At 42.3% G+C, this 20,019-nt stretch overlaps 1 pseudogene; it reads right to left on the reverse strand.

Moving 5' to 3' along the window:
- Positions 1 to 17,087: 17,087 nt before the first annotated feature.
- LOC139556873 (probable N-acetyltransferase family 8 member 5) lies at positions 17,088 to 19,083 on the reverse strand (annotated as a pseudogene).
- Between the last annotated feature and the right edge of the window lie 936 nt (positions 19,084 to 20,019).

Genomic DNA, 20,019 nt, shown 5'->3' on the forward strand with positions numbered 1-20,019 from the left:
CCAATGAGGGTGCAGAACGCCTTCCAGAACTGGGACAAGATCTGAGGACCGTGATCGGAAACCATGTCCACCAGAAGTCCATGTATCCGGAAGACGTGCTGCACCATGAGCTGGTCCGTCTCCTGGCTGAGGGTAACTTGGGAAGGGGAATGAAATGGGCGGCTTTGGAAAACCTATCCACCACCGTAAGGGTAGTGGTGTTGCCATCTGATGGAGGGAGATCAGTGACGGAGTCCAGGAATATATGGGACCAGGGGAGGTGAGGAACAGGGAGTGGTTGAAGGAGGCCAGCCGGAGCTTGCCGTGGGGTCTTATTCTGAGCACACACAGTGCAGGCGACAACAAACACAAAGACATCAGGAGCCATGGTGGGCCACCAAAAACGTTGTCGTACAAAGTCCAGGGTCCGATAGGATCCAGGATGGCAAGAAAGTCTGGAGGAATGAGCCCATTCCATGACCGGGGAAGGGCAGTGTCCGGGACAAACATCCAGTTAGCCCCCTCTAACCAGTGCCTGCACTCCTCCAACACTATCTTCACCACGAGTAGTTCTTGATTTCCCACGTCATAATTCCTCTCAGTGGTGTTAAGACGATGGGAAAGGAAAGCGTGGGTATGCAACTTTTGGTCCTGGTCAGAACGCTGGGACAGGACAGCACCCACTCCGACGTCCGAGACGTCGACCTCCACCATGAACTGACAGGATGGATCTGGATGGGAGCTGTAGTGAACCAATGCTTGAGGTTTGAGAACGCCCGGTCAGCAACTGGAGACCACATGAGCGGGACCTTGGGACAGGTGAGTCCCAAGTGGCGGTAGAAAGCGTAAATGGCGGTAGAAAGCGTTGCAGCTGCACTCTGGATGTGGGTTGAGGCCAATCCACCACCGCTCTCACCTTGCCTGGATCCATCTGCATATTTCCTGCAGTGATGAAGTATCCTAGGAAGGAGATGATGTAGCGATTGAATTTGCATTTCTCAGCTTTAACAAAAAGCTGGTTCTCCAGGAGACGCTGGAGGATCTGTTGGACGCAGAGGACATTTTCTTGAGCTGAGTGGGAAAAAACATGTCATAGAGGTAGACAAACACGAACCTGTTCAACATGTCACGGAGAACATTGTTAACCAGGGCCTGGAACGCTTCAGGTCCGACTTTTCCCAAACCCGCAGGAAGACGTCCAACAGTCCAGTCGATAAGGGAATTGTTCCTCTGGAGCCACGAAAACCCAACAACCTTGGGTACCTGAGGAGATTTGATGAGCAGAAATTGCATGGACTCACTGTGGTTACCTGACACTTGCAGGTTGATAGGAACCATATTGTGGGTGTCTCTGCCAATAGAGCGCCCACCCAGCGCTCTGACGTCCATGGGAAAGGAGAGGGGTTGAGTGGGGATTCCCAACTCAGACACCAGGGCAGTGTCCATAAAACTCTCGTTGGCCCCGGAGTCAATGAGGACCCGGAAAGACTTTGACCAGTCACCCCACAGTAGGATGGCATTGAGAGGGGTACGAGTACTGTGAGACTGGAAATTCTCCGTATGGCCCACCAGCGTACTCTTAGCTACTGATGAGCCTGCTCTTTTAATGGACAGGTAGAAATGAAATGACAGATAGAACCACAATACAGACAGCTCTTGGTGTTCAGTCTGCGTAAACGTTCGACAGGAGACAATCTAGCTCTGCCAAGTTGCATAGGCTCCGGAGGAGGCGAATCAAATCAAATCAAATTTTATTGGTTACATGTACAGTCGGTAGACCTCTGTGATTCCTGGGGGACTCGGGTAACCTCAGATTCTCCCTGTAATATAGACGCCGGGGACTTCCGGGATTCCTTGGAGGCGAGGTGGGATCCTTGGATGAGCGAGTGTGACTGGGAACAGACCTCCCTCTTACATTCCCATAGCCGCCCATCGATCCATATGGTCAAGGCGATGAGAGAGTCGAGATCTATGGGCAGCTCCCGGGCTCGAGCTCGTCTTTAACCTCCTCTGATAATCCATGAAGGAACGTGTTGAATAGGGATTCCGTGTTCCAGGCAAAAGCACATGGTGGATTGTTGCTCCCACACCGCCGTAGCCCAAGCGAGAGTCGTCCCGGACATCAGCGTTATAAGGTACGCTATCTTTGAGCGGTCCGAGGGAAAAGAAGAGAGCTGCAGCTCGAAGATGAGGGAGCACTGGGAGAGAAACGCCCGACAGGTTCCTGAATCTCCAGCGTAGCGCTCCCGAGGAGGTAAGTGGGGTTCTCGGGAAGCCGGGGTGGGCTGGAAAGATGCGTTACTGTTGTGGCTGGCTGCCTAATAGACATTCCGCGGAATTGCTCCAGCAATGTATTGAAAGTGCGGTCATGGCGTTCCGCCAAGGTCTGGAATCCTTTCCATAAGATTTTGAAGTAACTCCTCGTGACTTCCAATGGTGTCTCCTTCGGAGGAGACAGCGTTTCAGAGCTGGTCCAAGTCTGCTGGCTCAGTCATGGCCAGTTCGTACTAACACGACTCAGGATGAGACCCAGATACAGACACAGGAGGCAGACGGTTCGATTCTCAGATGTTTTTTTACAAAACAGGAGGCAGGCAAACGGCAGGTCCAGGGCAGGCAGAGGTCAGTAATCCAAGGCAGTGTCAAACAGGGACAGAACGGCAGGCAGACTCAGGGTCAGGGCTGGCAGAATGGTCAGAACCGGGAGGACTAAAAAACAGAGATACTAGAGATACTGGAAAACGGGAGAACATGCTGGTAAGACAAGACAAGACAAACTGGTAACAGACCAACAGAAAATGCAGGTATAAGTACAAACATGTACAGTAGAATATAATTATAATGTATGAGTGAAGTAATGTGTTTCGAGTCCTGATAAAAAACTAACAGAACAGACATCAAAGAAGAGATCAAAAACAAACAATATGTTCATCTTTCGTCCATTCTGAGGAAGGACAAAAAATAAAAGTACTGAAGCATACTAGTTTAATTTGCCATTCAAATGTAATTGTTATTTACTGTGGCTACATTTGAGAGCCCAGTATTTTCTGGCATCTCTCTACCAGGATATCTATGAACCTAGAGGAGGTTGTGTTTGTTTCATATAGCACCAATATCTTTATTGCAGTATATATGTTCTGTTCTCATTACAATTCTAAAATACAGAAGAGCTTTCAAGCAACGTTAACTCATGATTTTCATCATGTTGAACAAGCCATATTGGCCTTTTAGCTTCTTACTGTAAGTAGACCCGGACATATAACTAATATAAGTGATATCATCTCCTAAATTAAAATAGTATTCATAAATCCCATGTCTAGATTAGGTTAAACTACTATGGAACATTTAGCTCAGGAGCAATAGAACCACACCGCTTTATGAACTGTAAACCAGAATTATTCTGAAAACCAGTATTCTTCTGTAAACCACGATTATTCTATAAACGATCATTATTCTGTAAACCAGGATTATTCTGTAAACCAGCATTATTATCAACATAAACAATGGTTGTGGCAGATTGTTACTGCACGCTTGTTTGCGTTGTTAGTCCAATTGGAAGCTGTTTGATAGATAATGCTTTAGCCACACAGACCATGTTTTTAGCTCTCAGCATCTATTCCATAGTCGTAATGCATCTGTTGATAGGGGGGGATAACAATAGCAAAGCAAGAAAAGCTGCTGTGTGAGGTATAAAAAAAAAAGCCAGGGCACGAGGATGCTGTCCCTGTATGGTGACTTGGCAGGAAACCCAATAACTCTCCACCAACAATGAAGTCCCCTGAGAGAAACATGCCCTTATCCTGAAGGACACTACTGCCAAACACTCTGAGATGGCCGGGCCCCTCCAAAAGAAACAGCAAACTGCTGTGGTTTATGTGCAACGTAACAGATTAGTTCATATTTGTGTGAGTGGGTGTGTGTGTGTGTGTGTGTGTGCCTGTGTTGGTGCCTACTTACAGTATGTGCGTGTGTGTCCGTGGCCCCTTCTGTGTCTGTCTGTGTCCCCTCTGAGCTCCTGTCCAAGACAGCTGTGCAGTGTTTTTTCTTGGGGGTAATAATGATGCATTTTCACTGAGAGGTCCCAGTGGATTCAGCTCCAAGGTCCATCGTGGTGGTCTGTGGTCTGTGGGATTGGCTTGATGGGTTTGGAGCGAGAGATAGATATGCCATCAGCAAATGAGGGACGAAGGTTAGTTTTAAGGGTAGTGTTTCATTATGATGGAGGAATTAGTGTTAAAGCTATGAAAAGGTCATGACAAATAACTTATTGCAATCATCTTGGGTCAGTTAATTAAAAAATATATCAATACCATGGTTAATCTTCATCATCATCATCACCTTCATTATTTTATCATTATGGAATCTAAATTGTTACGATGCTTACCATTTTGCCACCAACATCATAGCCAAATAATAGAGTAATTCAAATCATTACATTTTTTAAATTAAGTCATAAATTGCCATGAGGAAATAAAACAAATTGTTTATGCTGAGCTCATGGGCTCGTTGTTTTATTGATTTACAAGAGTTTTTATTGCCTCCGTCCTTACCCTTACCGGAGCTAGTGATCTCCAAAGAGTTGAGTATGGAACAGTCTGTCATCTATCAACCACACGGGCTTCTCTCTAGATCCGCCACTGTCTAGTTTTGTTCTTCATTTTGGTGGTATGCAAGAAGAAGAAAAACACATTTAGAATCAGAGACAGATAATTAAAAAGCCAGCTGAATCCGTTCCCACAGGAGGATGGTATATCACTGTTGAGACTGAGACTTTACTGCAATGTCAGCCAGATGCAAATCTTTAGGCAGAACGAATACATTTTAAATGCATAAACCTTGTGACTGCCTGGATGGACTCTGTCAATCAGACACTGTGACCTCATTACTTTTGGCTTTGTGGGATTTTTTGTATAATGTAGTTTACACGGTAGTGGTGAGCTGACAAGGATACTGAAATTAGGGTCAGGGGAAGATTAGTTGTCATAACGATCATTCATTATCATCGTCATTATCAATGTCGTTATGATTCTCCTTTTTCTCCTTAAACTGAGCAAATATTTCTTAGATTTTGCTTTACAGCAATGATGTTGTTTGCTCTTCCGTGATAGAACCAACCCTGTCTACCCTAGAATGATTCTCTTTGGCTGTTGAACTCCAATCGTAAAATAGATTGTTTATAAATATAATTTTGACCCTGTCACAATGTTAATACATTTGACAAATAGCGTCATGAAAAATGTAAGTTGTTGCCTTGTCAGGAACCATTAAAGGTCTAATCCAGCTTCCATTGCCAGTCAATATCCTGCTCCTTCCTGTCTGCTCCATTCAAATCACTTTAGGAATCTTGTTTCACCTTGACACATTCTCTAGTCATGTGTCTTCTGGGCTGCCTGAGTGCAGCTAGTGCCACCCACAAACGTACTGGGGGAATTTGGATGCACGCACACAAGCACTCACGTATGTACATATGCACACACGCACTCATGCAGGCACACACATAAAGCATGCACACACACACACGCACGCACGCACGCACGCACGCACACGCACACACACACACACACACACACACACACACACACACACACACACACACAACAAGTCCTACGGAAGAAAGCTTGATGGAGATGTTTCCTATACTGTCTGAAGCCGTCTCATCTATCAGGAGCCATAGATATTATTCAACCTTCATTCAAATGCTGCGACACGTTTGGTGATGACTCATTGTGTCTCGGGTGGTGGTGATACCTTAGACTGTTCAAGTTCAAAAGTTTTTTGTCTTTTCTACTTTTTTGACCTGGAGGCCAATGCAACCATAATGAAGGATTTTAATGGTTGCTGCAGGCTAGGATAATAATGTTTTTATTCAATCACTTTTAACCTCTAGAGTTAAGAATGAAACTTTTGAGAAGGGGCACCAAGGTAATATGAAATGTCTTAATTGGTGAGTATCGTACTGTCTCAAATACTTCCGTAAAACAATAATGACTAAGTAGTCCCCAGTTGCCAGACACACGGAATGACTGGAGGCATGGCTAGTGGCCTAGAGACCACAGCAATGTTCTGATTCTAAAAGTTGAACTTGACAATTGTGCAGTAAGGCAATGGAGCTGTCTAGCTCTTCATTACAGTGGAACACTTCATTACAGTGGAACACTTCGTTACATTGGAACACTTCGTTACAGTGGAACACTTTGTTAGAGTGGAACACTTCATTACAGTGGAACACTTCATTACAGTGAAACACTTCGTTAGAGTGGAACACTTCATTACAGTGGAACACTTCGTTACAGTGGAACACTTCGCTAGAGTGGAACACTTCATTACAGTGGAACACTTCATTACATTGGAACACTTCGTTACAGTGGAACACTTCATTACAGTGGAACACTTCGTTACAGTGGAACACTTCATTACAGTGGAACACTTCATTACATTGGAACACTTCGTTACAGTGGAACACTTCATTACAGTGGAACACTTCGTTACAGTGGAACACTTCATTACAGTGGAACACTTCGTTACATTGGAACACTTCGTTACAGTGGAACACTTTGTTAGAGTGGAACACTTCATTACAGTGGAACACTTCGTTACAGTGGAACACTTCATTACAGTGGAACACTTCGCTAGAGTGGAACACTTCATTACAGTGGAACACTTCATTACAGTGGAACACTTCGTTACAGTGGAACATTTCGTTACATTGGAACACTTTATTACAGTGGAACACTTCGTTACATTGGAACACTTCGTTACAGTGGAACACTTTGTTAGAGTGGAACACTTCATTACAGTGGAACACTTCGTTACAGTGAAACACTTCGTTAGAGTGGAACACTTCATTACAGTGGAACACTTCGTTACAGTGGAACACTTCGCTAGAGTGGAACACTTCATTACAGTGGAACACTTCATTACATTGGAACACTTCGTTACAGTGGAACACTTCATTACAGTGGAACACTTCGTTACAGTGGAACACTTCATTACAGTGGAACACTTCGCTAGAGTGGAACACTTCATTACAGTGGAACACTTCATTACAGTGGAACACTTCGTTACAGTGGAACATTTCGCTAGAGTGGAACACTTCATTACAGTGGAACACTTCATTACATTGGAACACTTCGTTACAGTGGAACACTTTGTTACAGTGGAACACTTCGTTACATTGGAACATTTCGTTACATTGGAACACTTCGTTACAGTGGAACACTTCATTACAGTGGAACACTTCATTACATTGGAACACTTCGTTACAGTGGAACACTTTGTTACAGTGGAACACTTCGTTACATTGGAACACTTTGTTACAGTGGAACACTAGATGTTCATGTTCAGTTTTCTCTGTCTTCAACATTTGATAATGTGCTACAGTAGAAGCAGGGTTGCAAAGGGAGGGTATAATAATGGAAACTATCGAAGTTTACCAGTAAACTTTCATAATTTTGGTATCTTTCATGGATTTTCTGAAATCTATCACAAGACATCTAGTGGCCCTTTTGGTTATTTCAGATTATCACAGGTGTTTGTAATGATGTCTGGCCCTCTGTGTGGATTTATCACATGTTAAATAATTGAAGAAGATTATTTGAAAAAAAATAGAATGACAAAGCTGTAAAAGATTAACTTAGTGAATGCCATTGGTGTTTAAATATGTTGGTTTGATTTTTTTAAATGTTCTTACAAACTTGCATTTATTTTACAATGTCAATATGTATTTACCCTCAATGTTTCCCCAACAAACTGGTGGCAATTGTCAATAGTTTTTTCTTGAACCATATGGTCTATCTATTTCTACTAGAAACTTTTGGACAATATGGACACAGATATTATAAATTAATACCATATAAAGTGCTCAGACACCTTCCCTTTTTCCACATTTTGTAACGTTACAGCCTTATTCTAAAATGGATAACGTTTTACAAAAATCAATCTACACATAATACTCCATAATGACAAAGTAAAAACAGGTTTTTAGAAATTTTTGATAATTTATTTACATAAGTATTCAGACCATTTCCTATGAGACTCGAAATTCAGCTCAGGTGTTTCTATTGATCATCCTTGAGATGTTTCTACAACTTGATTGGAGTCCAGCTGTGGTAAATTCAATTGATTGGAAATGATTTGAAAAGGCACACACCTGTCTATATAAGGTCCTAGAGCTGACAATGCATGTCAGAGCAAAAACCAAGCCATGAGGTTGAAGGAATTGTCTGTAGAGCTCCGAGACAGGATTGTGTCGAGGCACAGATCTGGGGAAGGGTACCAAAACATGTCTGCAGCATTGAAGGTCCCCAAGAACAAAGGGGCCTCCATCATTCTTAAATGGAAGAAGTTTGGAACCACCAAGACTCTTCCTAGAACTGTCCGCCCAGTCAAACGGAGCAATCAGGGGAGAAGGGCCTTGGTCAGGGAGGTGACCAAGAACCTGATTGTCACTCTGACAAAGCTCCAGAGTTCCTCTGTGGAAATGACAGAACCTTCCAGAAGGACAACCATCTCTGCAGCATTTCACCAATCAGGCCTTTGTGGTAGAGTGGCTAGACAGAAGCCACTTGTCTGTAAAAGGCACATGACAGCTCGCTTGGAGTTTGCCAAAAGGCACCAAAAGACTCTCGGACCATGAGAAACAAGATTCTCTTGTCTGATGAAACCAAGATTGAACTATTTTGCCTGAATCCCAATCATCACGTCTGGAGGAAACCAGGCACCATCTCGACAGTGAAGCATGGTGGTGGCAGCATCATGCTGTGGGGATGTTTTTCAGCGACAGGGACTAGGAGACTAGTCAGGATCGAGTGAAAGATGAACGGAGCAAAGTACAGAAAGATCCTTGTTGAAAACCTGCTCCAGAGCACTCAGGACCTCAGACTGGGGTGAAGGTTCACCTTCCAACAGGACAACAACCCTAAGCACACAGCCAAGACAATGCAAGACTGGCTTCGTGACAAGTCTCTGAATGTCCTTGAGTGGCCCAGCCAGAGCCCGGACTTGAACCAGATCGAACATCTCTGGAGAGACCAGAAAATAGCTGTGCAGCAACGCTCCCCATCCAACCTGACAGAGCTTGAGAGGATCTGCTGAGAAGAATGGAAGAAACTCCCCAAACACAGGTGTGTCAAGCTTGTAGCGTCATACCCAAGAAGACTTGAGGCTGTTGTTGAAGCCAACGGTGCTTCAACAAAGTACTGAGTAAAGGGTCTAAATGCTAATGTAAATGTGATATTTCAGTTTTATTTTTTTGTTGTAAATTTGCAACAAAAAACAACAACCAGTTTTTGCTTTGTCATTACGGGGTGTTGTGTGTAGATTGATGAGAAAAAAAAACAAATGAATACATCTCAGAAAAAGGCAGCAATGAAAAAAAATGTTAAAAAACGTCAAGGGGTCTGAATACTTTCTGAATGCACTGTTTTAATGCCTTTTAATTGTTACAGTTATTTGAGTATAAATGACCAAAGTTCCGATAGATTGCCATAGATATTTTGTTCATTACCATAATTACTGAAGATTCCGATAACTTCGGTAAATTACCGGTAGCTTAGCAACCCTAACTAGTAGTACAATTGATAATGTACTGGAAGTACAGATTACTTTGACTATCATGCTATATGCTATTATTATCACAATACAACTCTGGTGGTATTTTAGGATCATATATGTACACAACAACCAAGCACAACTTGAAAACAAACATTTTTAACTATTTCTCACTGTGATAGTTTTTTTGACCAAATGACTTCTCATACCTGGGACCCACTTTGGGCTGGGACTGTACCAGAAAATGAGACTGCAGCAGCTGGTAACAGTCATCCACAACCAACATACTCCAACAACCAACATACTCCAACAACCAACATATTCCAACAACCAACATATTCCAGCAACCAACATATTCCAATAATCAACATATTTCAACAATCAACATATTCCAGCAACCAACATATTCCAACAACCAACATATTCCAATAATCAACATATTCCAACAATCAACATATTCCAGGAACCAACATATTCTAACAACTAACATATTCCAATACAATGTTTATTTTGATTAAAGATTGATTAAAGAAATGACTCATATAGAAATGATTAATCAATTAATAGTTATCATAGATTATATATATTATATATATTATATCTAGCAATGTTTCTTTGCAGCTATATTGAATAAAGACGAGACCTACAACTTTTCTTCACTGTAATATAGTTTCACTGCATGAGGCACAGTAACAGTGTCTCTGTTCTAGACTATATGTTTAATAATTAATGAAAAGATAAACAACGTGATCAACTCCACCTTATAAAAACTTAAATTGGCTGCTGGATCCTCGTATATAATCCAAAGAACATAAATAGGACAGAACTCCGGTAAATAAACGTAAATTTACATTTTTATTGCCGCACAAACATTTGGGGTATGAGCCCTTCTTCACTGTGCAAGGCAATGGCAATCAATGTCACAACAACAAGACCACACAGGTGGGAATAATTATAAATTCACAGTCAGTATTGGCCCAATCAAGAGAACCCAGCATTCTTTGCATTAATAATTCATGCACAGAATCCAGTTAGTGGGATATCCCTTGTTTAATATATTTTACCTGTTTAGGCCTCTCTCTCTCCACAGTTTGTTCTGGTTTCTAATGTTTGTCTGTTAGAGAAAAACATATCTATCATTCTTGAACCATGCAGGGAATGGCCAAATTGTCAAATTATTCAGAAAAAGAAAGTGCAAATCCTGCATAACGTCAGCTCCTTAAAATGTGCAGAATTGGCTATTGCTGGATGAGCTATCCATTTACTTTGGTACTTGGCATGCTTTTATTACTCAGGGGTGATGTGGTATTTAGAGTAATTGGCCAGGTGCTATCCTCACTAGTCAAGTTTAACTGCAGAAGCCAATAGGAACTTTCAGAGGTGCAGAGAAGAACTGGGAAGTGATTATGTGAGAGTCGTGGTGATCGGATGAAGATGATGTATGATCTAACAAATAAGACTTCCTAGTTCCAAAACAACTGCAAAACACAGCCTCCTACAAACATGATCAATTAGTCTCTATCATCTACTACTGCTCAATATACATAAAATACACACAAACAGTGGAAAAGAGATTATGAAGAACCAGGAATGTGTTTGGATGTTGTTTATGTTTGCTTTTCAGATTACTATGAAAATAACGATATTTTAAAAGCCATCCAAGTGAGTTGGGAATAATTTTTAGTTTGAAACCTGGATTATACCTTGATTCTATAAGGAAAATGGTGCAGATTCATTAACACATGGGAGAACAGATCAGATCCAACCCACAAAACTGCCTCGAATTCCAAATGGGTTTTTCAGCTCGTTCTTTAGTGAAAGTCTTACTTTGTCATTGATGTGTTTTAAAGTAGTGTGTAACCTACTTCACGGTACAAACAGAAAGACTCAAAACGCCGTGACTGTGTAATGAAACCAAGAAAAACCAGTGCACCTAACCTAAGATCTGGTGTTTGGAAGGTGTTTAAATGTAAACCCAATGTTAGTGTTATGATACACAGAAAGGGTTTTTAAACACTGAAACACCCAATGTGTATTTTCAATCTGAATACTGGTGTTTTTAAGAGAGTGTCGTGAAAACACTTTGAGGTTTCAGTGCATGTACTGTACCAGCAGCATCAAAACACAAAAACTTTTTCAGACTGTGTCTCTCATACGATCAAGAAAGGCTAATTATTTATAACCTATTGATAGATGATAAGGGCCTATGGATTTTTTTTTTTGTGCAATTCCACCTTCATTATTTCAATAGTTTATTTAAACAGATTAGAAACAGGAGGAGAGAGAGGAGTGAAAGTGGGACAGGGGGAAGCGGGAATTGAATCTCCAACTTCTGGGGCAGTAAGACGGTACATTTCAACAACATATACTTAATAAAATGAATGCAAGTTGTTTCAATGATTTGTTAATTTCATTTTTACATTTAAGAATTGATCCAACCTAATATGTTGCTCAAAATGTGCATTTTATGTGCAAAACCAAAGAAAGAGAAAATGTAGTGATTATGTTACACCCTGATCTATTTCACCTGTCTTTGTGATTGTCTCCACCCCCCTCCAGGTGTCGCCCATCTTCCCCATTATCCCCTGTGTATTTATACCTGTGTTCTCTCTTTGTCTGTTGCCAGTTCATCTTGTTTGTCAAGTCAACCAGCGCTTTTAGTCTCAGCTCCTGCTTTTCCCCAGTCTCTCTTTTTCTCGCCCTCCTGGTTTTGACCCTTGCCTGTCCTGTCTCTGAGCCCGCCTGCCTGACCACTCTGCCTGCCCCTGAGCCTGCCAGCCATCCTGTACCTTTGCCCCACCTCTGGATTATCGACCTCTGCCTGACCTGAACCTGAGCCTGCCTGCCGTCCTGTACCTTTCCCTCACTACTCTGGTTATCAACCCTGCCTGCCTTGACCTGTCGTTTGCCTGCCCTGTTGCCGTAATAAACATTGTTACTCCGACACAGTCTGCATCTGGGTCTTACCTTCAAATCTGATAGATTAAACTAATTGGAAGTCTGGTTTTAATCTTGCACTTCCTACTGCATCTTGCCACATGGCTCTGTCTTTAGAGGATTATGGGTAAAATGTGTTGTTGACTCTATGATTATTCGACACAATGTTTTATGCACGTAAAAAAAAAAAATCTATATTAGTATTAAGCTGCTTTCCATGAGGTGTAATGGATCACGATTAACAGATATCAAAACCGTTAGGTAAAATGACGTTCAATGATGAGACAAGCCATTCTTACATTTCCAACTTTTAATTTTAGAGGAAAATACAGTATCCTCCAATGATTTCAGTAAAACCTGTAGTTGCCATGCTCAACAATTGGTTAAAATGGTAAATGATCAGATCAATGTTTTAAACCTTAAAATACTACTGAAGAAGGTATCTAATTCTGCACTAGACAGGAGGTGAAACACCATAATAGTGTTTAGAAGCTTTAGAGAGAAGAAACAGCACCAAAAATGGAAGGATCCAATTTTGCACGAAACAGACCTCGGAAAACCAATATAGTGTTTTCAACCTTTTCCGGTAGTGTTCCCAGTCCCTGGCAAGGTGTTGCACAACACTTAATAAATGGTGTTACAAGACACCATGTAGTGTTTCAAAACATCTCAGAATGATGTGTTTCAATACCCCAGCAAAGTTAAGGTTTCGTCTCCTCCGTGTTGGTGGCAGCTTAGTTGCCACTAGTTTTGGTGTTACAAAACACTTCACTTTAAGTGTTCCTTCAGGTGGTGGAAATAGTACTAGTATGACAATGACCCTAATCTATTTAACATATTTACTCCTCCTAGAAATTACATTTTACATTTAAATTGTAGTAATTTAGCAGACACTCTTACCCAGAGCAACTTACAACTAGTGCATTCATCTTAAGATAGCTAGGTGAGACTACCACATATCACTGTCGTAGTAAGAGTATTTTTCCTCAAAAAAATTATCAGCAAAGTCAGTGCCAGTAGAAAAAAACAGGTTTTTGGGCCATGAAATATCAACTTCCAATAATATACATTTAATAATCTTAGGAGCTATTGATAATAAATCAAGTCTTCTTGTTTCTCAAACCTTACTGCTGTGTATTTCCCACTGAGGCATTCATGATACTATGTCATTCAACTTTTCAGCTACAACTGAATATCATTTATACCCTAATTACAAGTAAAAACACACAGTGAGTTTTGCTTTCATCGCTTTTACCTTTATGGACTGCACAAGCTGTTACTTTACTTACTGGCTTCCACACAGCAGGTTTTAAAGCCATAATATCCAATTGATTTGTCAGTGAATGTTTGTGCATGAGAAGCATGTGCATGAGAAGCAAGCCAAATCATTACCCGAGGCTAACTGTAATAGTGAATGGATGACAACAGACTTGGCTGTATTAAGGCTCAGCTTCCTCTGGCTACAACAACACCTGCCAGCTGGCCAGAAGCCTAATCCTCTCTGACAACCATGGGACAACGAGTGATTGATGTCCACAATGCATCTGATAGTGTGTGTGTGTGTGTGCATCTCAGTGCCAAGCTGCACCTTACATATACTTTTTTTTAAAACTGATTTAAGCCACACCTAGACATCTCACCCGGTGATGTTCAAACTTATTTCCAACAAAGGGTTGCACTGTCAAAGTGAAAAAGATAGTGCTTTCAACCTAACGTTAATAAACACTCAGTTATAAATTGATTATGTTGGCTATTATAATCACTCAAGTTGAAAATGATTGAATGACCTTCATGATAAGCCTATGCCGCCTATTGTCGTGTATGTGTGTTAATGTATATAATCTCAGTCTGCGTTGTATACAATACCCTTACATGGCGTGTAAGTAACTGAACACTACACTCTTTATCCTGTCTTGTGCCTCTCACATCCAGCTGTTTTCTGGCTTGAATTGTAAACCTCCCAACATTCTCTTACTATTAAGTCGTTCATTGGTATTTTAAGCAAAGAGTTTTGAGGTATTAGAAGTCAGCTGGCAGTAATTCCTCACAGGAAAAGGAATTCAACTTTTCCCTGGATGGAAAGAAGCTTAAAAGTAACTAAGTTTTGTATTTCCAAGTGATTAAGTAGGATGTATCGTTGTGTAGGCTTGTTATTTCTCAGTGGACAAGAGAACAATCCATATTCTAATGTGGATATATATATTTTAATGGCATCATATCTAATACTTTAATATTCTCTGTAAACATCAGCAAACTTCTTTATAAATAATGTTTCTTCAAACAGGTGTAATAGTATAATTGCCTTACTGGTCTCAATGACTTCAGTTAAACATAACGGACAATGCATACATTAAGACAACTGAAAAGTAGTAGGCTAAGGAGGTAAAAATATTCATTCTGATCAAATTGTGAGATTACATTATAACATATGAACTCAGCAAAAAAACAAACGTCCTCTCACGGTCAACTGCATTAATTTTCAGGAAACTTAACATGTGTAAATATTTGTATGAACATAACAAGATTCAACAACTGAGACATAAACTGAACAAGTTCCACAGACATGTGACTAACAGAAATTGAATAATGTGTCCCTGAACAAAGGGGGGTCAAAATCAAAAGTAACAGTCTGTATCTGGTGTGGCCACCAGCTGCATTAAGTACTGCAGTGCATCTCCTCCTCATGGACTGCACCAGATTTGCCAGTTCTTGCTGTGAGATGTTACCGCACTCTTCCACCAAGGCACCCGCAAGTTCCCGGAACATTTCTGGGGGGAATGGCCCAGCCCTCACCCTCCGATCCAACAGGTCCCAGATGTGCTCAATGGGATTGAGATCCGGGCTCTTCGCTGGCCATGGCAGAACACTGACATTCCTGTCTTGCAGGAAATCACGCACAGAACGAGCAGTATAGCTGGTGGCATTGTCATGCTGGAAGGTCATGTCAGGATGAGCCTGCAGGAAGGGTACCACATAAGGGAGGAGGATGCCATCCCTGTAACGCACAGCGTTGAGATTTCCTGCAATGACTACAAGCTCAGTCCAATGATGCTGTGACACACCGCCCCAGACCATGACGGACCCTCCACCTCCAAATCGATTCCGCTCCAGAGTACAGGCCTTGGTGTAGCACTCATTCCTTCGACGATAAACGGAAATCCGACCATCACCCCTGGTGAGACAAAACCGCGACTCATCAGTGAAGAACACTTTTTGCCAGTACTGTCTGGTCCAGTGACGGTGGGTTTGTGCCTATAGGCAATGTTGTTACCGGTGATGTCTGGTGAGGACCTGCTTTACTTGAAAATAAAAGAGACCCGCACACTCTAGGAGCTCAGATGCAAAAATATTTAATTTACCAACGTTTCGACAGGCAAGCTGTCTTCATCAGGGTACAATCCTGATGAAGACAGCTTGCCTGTCGAAACGTTGGTAAATTAAATATTTTTTTGCATCTGAGCTCCTAGAGTGTGCGGCTCTCTTTTATTTTCAAGTTTTCTACTCCGCTAGCCAGCACCTCGCCTAAATAGGTGTGCGTTTCTTTTTCTTCTAGAGGACCTGCCTTACAACAGGCCTACAAGCTCTCAGTCCAGCCTCTCTCAGCCTATTGCGGACAGTCTGATTACTGATGAAGGGATTGTGCATTCCTGGTGTAACTCGGACAGTTGTTGTTGCCATCCTGTACCTGTCCTGCAGGTGTGATGTTCAGATGTACCGATCCTGTGCAGGTGTTTTTACATGTGGTCTGCCACTGCGAGGACGATCAGCTGTCCATCCTGTCTCCATGTAGCGCTGTCTTAGGCATCTCACAGTACGGACGTTGCAATTTATTGCCCTGGCCACATCTGCAGTCCTCATGCCTCCTTGCAACATGCCTAAGGAATGTTCACGCAGATGAGCAGGGACCATGGGCATCTTTCTTTTGGTGTTTTTCAGAGTCAGTAGAAAGGCCTCATTAGTGTCCCAAGTTTTCATAACTGTGACCTCAATTGCCTACCGTCTGTAAGCTGTTAGTGTCTTAACGACCGTTCCACAGGTACATGTTCATTAATTGTTTATGGTTTACTGCACAAGCATGGGAAACAGTGTTTAAACCCTTTACAATGAAGATCTGTGAAGTTATTTGGATTTTTACAAATTATCTTTGAAAGACAGGGTCCTGAAAAAGGGACGGTTCTTTTTTTGCTGAGTTCATATTGTCAAACTGTTTGGACAAGAGACAGGCTATAATGTACAGTATAAGCTTGAGTGTGATTGCAGCCACATTATTGAAAAGAGCCTGTCTTGAGCTTGAAATTAAATAGATGTCTATATTTCTACATTCCAAAAGGGTTCTTCGGCTGTCCCCATAGGAAAACCCTTTTTGGTTCCAGGTAAAGCTCTTTTTGGTTCCAGGGAGAACCATTTTGGGTTCCATGTAGAACCATATGTGGAAAGGGTTCTACATGGAACCCAAACTCTACTTGGAACTCTACTTGGAACCAGAAGGGTTATTCAAAGGGTTATCATATGGGACAGCCAAAGAACCCTGTTAGGTTCTAGATAGCACCTTTCTTTCTAAGAGTGTACTGTAGTCCTGTCATCAGTGTCTGCATGATACTAAATGAACATCTGAGTGACTGTTAGATGTACTTCTCCCTACGTATCACTTGGATGTTGGCCATCTTGGAGAACTAGCTGTTAGCATGGGTGTAACTGTGGCAGGAGGTTTGCATGAAGCCTATTTTGCTGTAGAGGGCGTAGGCTACTGTCTGCGGCAAACTGGTCTCCAGTACAACATGAAAGAAGCCAAGGTCCTTGCAGAACTCCATAACCTTCTGAGCCAGTTGGGTGCCATGGCCTTTTTTGCGGCACTCAAACGATACAATCAAATGGGGTACCTCGCCGTAACTCTCTCTTGTCTTGGCCTATCTCGTCGACTTCTCCAAATGGCCCTCCATTCCAGCCATCTCCCCTTTCGTCCCCTCTCCTCCTCCCCACCACCACCACCACCCCAGCCACCTTGGACTTGCCGTTTACCTCTGCCTCCGCCACCCAGAAGCTGTTGTCTGAGTTGTCCAGGAAGCTGGCCTGGATGTCTGCCATGTTTGTGGTCATCCTTCTCAGCCTGTAGCTCTCATATATTTCATAGCAGCAGTAGTAGATAAGACCAGCCCATGCTCCTTCAAAGAGCAATGGCATGAAATAGGAAATTCCGCCCAGCACGTAGCCTGCCATGGAAATGCTTAGAGTCATACCGATTTGATCCGGGTGGCTCATGGCCTTGAAGAAAGCTGGGTAGACATGTTCCAGAATCCCATTGTGAAAGAGTAAGATGATGGCGTCTTTATCCTTGGCATGGTACTCCCGGATCGAACCCTGAACTGTGAGAAAGAGAAGGGGGAGGGTTCAACTCAATGCTATTTATCTGCCAGTTTTTGCTATGAGAAATACTGCTGGATTTATTTCACAATGGGCTCACATAACAGTGGGTGAAATAAAGCTGTTTTATAGAAAAAGTCCCTTTGAACTTGGATTGATACAATAGAAATCAGGCAATTACATAATATATAAAGTGGCATATGAAATGTATATTGCCAAAAGTTACATTATGAATCATACTTTATGTATAATGATGACTATAAGAAACAACAATGAGATGCTACAAACATTGACAAATTAAAACAATCCAAACTATCACTTTGGTCAACGTAGATAAGTTTTCCAGACAACAGATCCTGCTGAAAAAACATACAATACCAGTCAAAAGTTTGGACACAACTACTTATTCAAGGTTTTTTCTTTCTTTATACTATTTTTGACATTGTAGAATAATAGTGAAGACATAAAACTATGAAATAACACATGGAATTATGTAATAAGCAAAAAAGTGTTAAACAAATTCAAATATAATTTTGATTTTAAAAGTAGACACCCTTTGCCTTGATGACAGCTTTGCACACTCTTGGCATTCTCTAAACCAACTTCACCTGGAATGCTTCTCCAACAGTCTTGAAGGAGTTCCCACATATGCTGAGCACTTGTTGGCTGCTTTTCCTTCACTCTGCGGTCCATCTCATCCAAAACCATCTCAATTGGGTTGAGGTCAGGTGATTGTGGAGGCCAGGTCATCTGATGGAGTGCTTACACAGCCTGGAGGTGTGTTTTGGGTCATTGTCCTGTTGAAAAAACAAATGATAAGCACCAACCAGATGGGATGGCGTATCGCTGAAGAATGCTGTGGTTGCCATGCTCGTTAAGTGTGCCTTGAAAGGACAGATTTCCACCGGTCTAATGTCCATTGCTCGTGTTTCTTGGCCCAAGCAAGTCTCTTCTTCTTATTGGTGTCCTTAAGTAGTGGTTTCTTTACAGCAATTAAACCATGAAGGCCTGATTCACGCAGTCTTCGCTGAACAGTTGATTTTGAGATGTGTCTGTTACTTGAACTCTGTGAAGCATTTATTTGGCCTCTAATTTCTGAGGCTGGTAACTCTAACTTATCCTCTGCAGCAGAGGTAACGCTGGGTCTTCCTTTGCTGTGTGTCACGTCTGCCCCTGCTCCTCCCCTCTGGCATACGACATCGCCAGAGTATTAACCACAGGTTCTGGGATTCATCATTACGCACTCCTGGCACTCATCATTACACGCACCTGTGAATCATTATAATTCTCATCTGGACTCCATTACCTTCATAATTTCCTATATGTCACTCTTCCAGGTTCACTCACCAGTTGGTATTGTTCTTGTGTATCGGCGTTCAGCCTTATGTTAGTGTCGTGTTCTTGGTTTTGTTGTTTTATTAAAACGTTGCACCTGTTTCCGACTCACTGCCCCATCATTACAGAATACAAACTCAAAATATGGAAGCAGCAGGACAACCGGACATCTCCCAGATGATCTTTGTACAAGGCGACCTCCTTCTTCAACACCATGATCAGCTGGCTCAACTGGGGACGGCCATGGAAGAGGTTCTCCGCAGTCTACAGCGTCTCAACAGTGGAGGATATTCTAGAGCCAGTCTACCCAGCGAATCAGCACACCAGCCCACTCAGCAACCCGCTCAAGTCAGTGATGCTCGTCTATCCCTCCCAGAGAAATATTATGGGACACCATCCAAATGCTGTGGCTTCCTCCTTCAGTGCTCCCTCTATTTCACACATCAGATGGGACCTCCCACCACTCAGAGGTCTAAGGTTGCTACGGTTATTTCTTTGCTGACTGGGCGGGCATTAGAATGGGCTACGGCAATCTGGAAGAGGGGAGAGGAGGAGCTTGAGTCTTATGAGTGGTTCATGGCTCTGTTTAAATGTATTTTTGATCATCCCGCGGAGGGCAGAGAGGGAGGTGAGTGTCTGCTTCAGCTCCAACAGGGGAATCAGACGGCTGCTGAGTATGCGCTTACCTTCCGGACAGTAGAAGCCTCCAGTGGATGGAATGAGCCGGCGCTCAGCACGTTATTTAGAAGAGGTCTGCATGAGGAGGTCCAGACGGAACTGGCCTGCCGAGATGACAACCTCACCCTGGACGCACTCATCGCGATGGCCATCTGTCTGGATAACCTAGTCTGGGAGCCT

The sequence above is a fragment of the Salvelinus alpinus genome, chromosome 28 (assembly GCF_045679555.1).
Source record: "Salvelinus alpinus chromosome 28, SLU_Salpinus.1, whole genome shotgun sequence".
In the NCBI taxonomy this organism is placed as follows: Eukaryota; Metazoa; Chordata; class Actinopteri; order Salmoniformes; family Salmonidae; genus Salvelinus; species Salvelinus alpinus.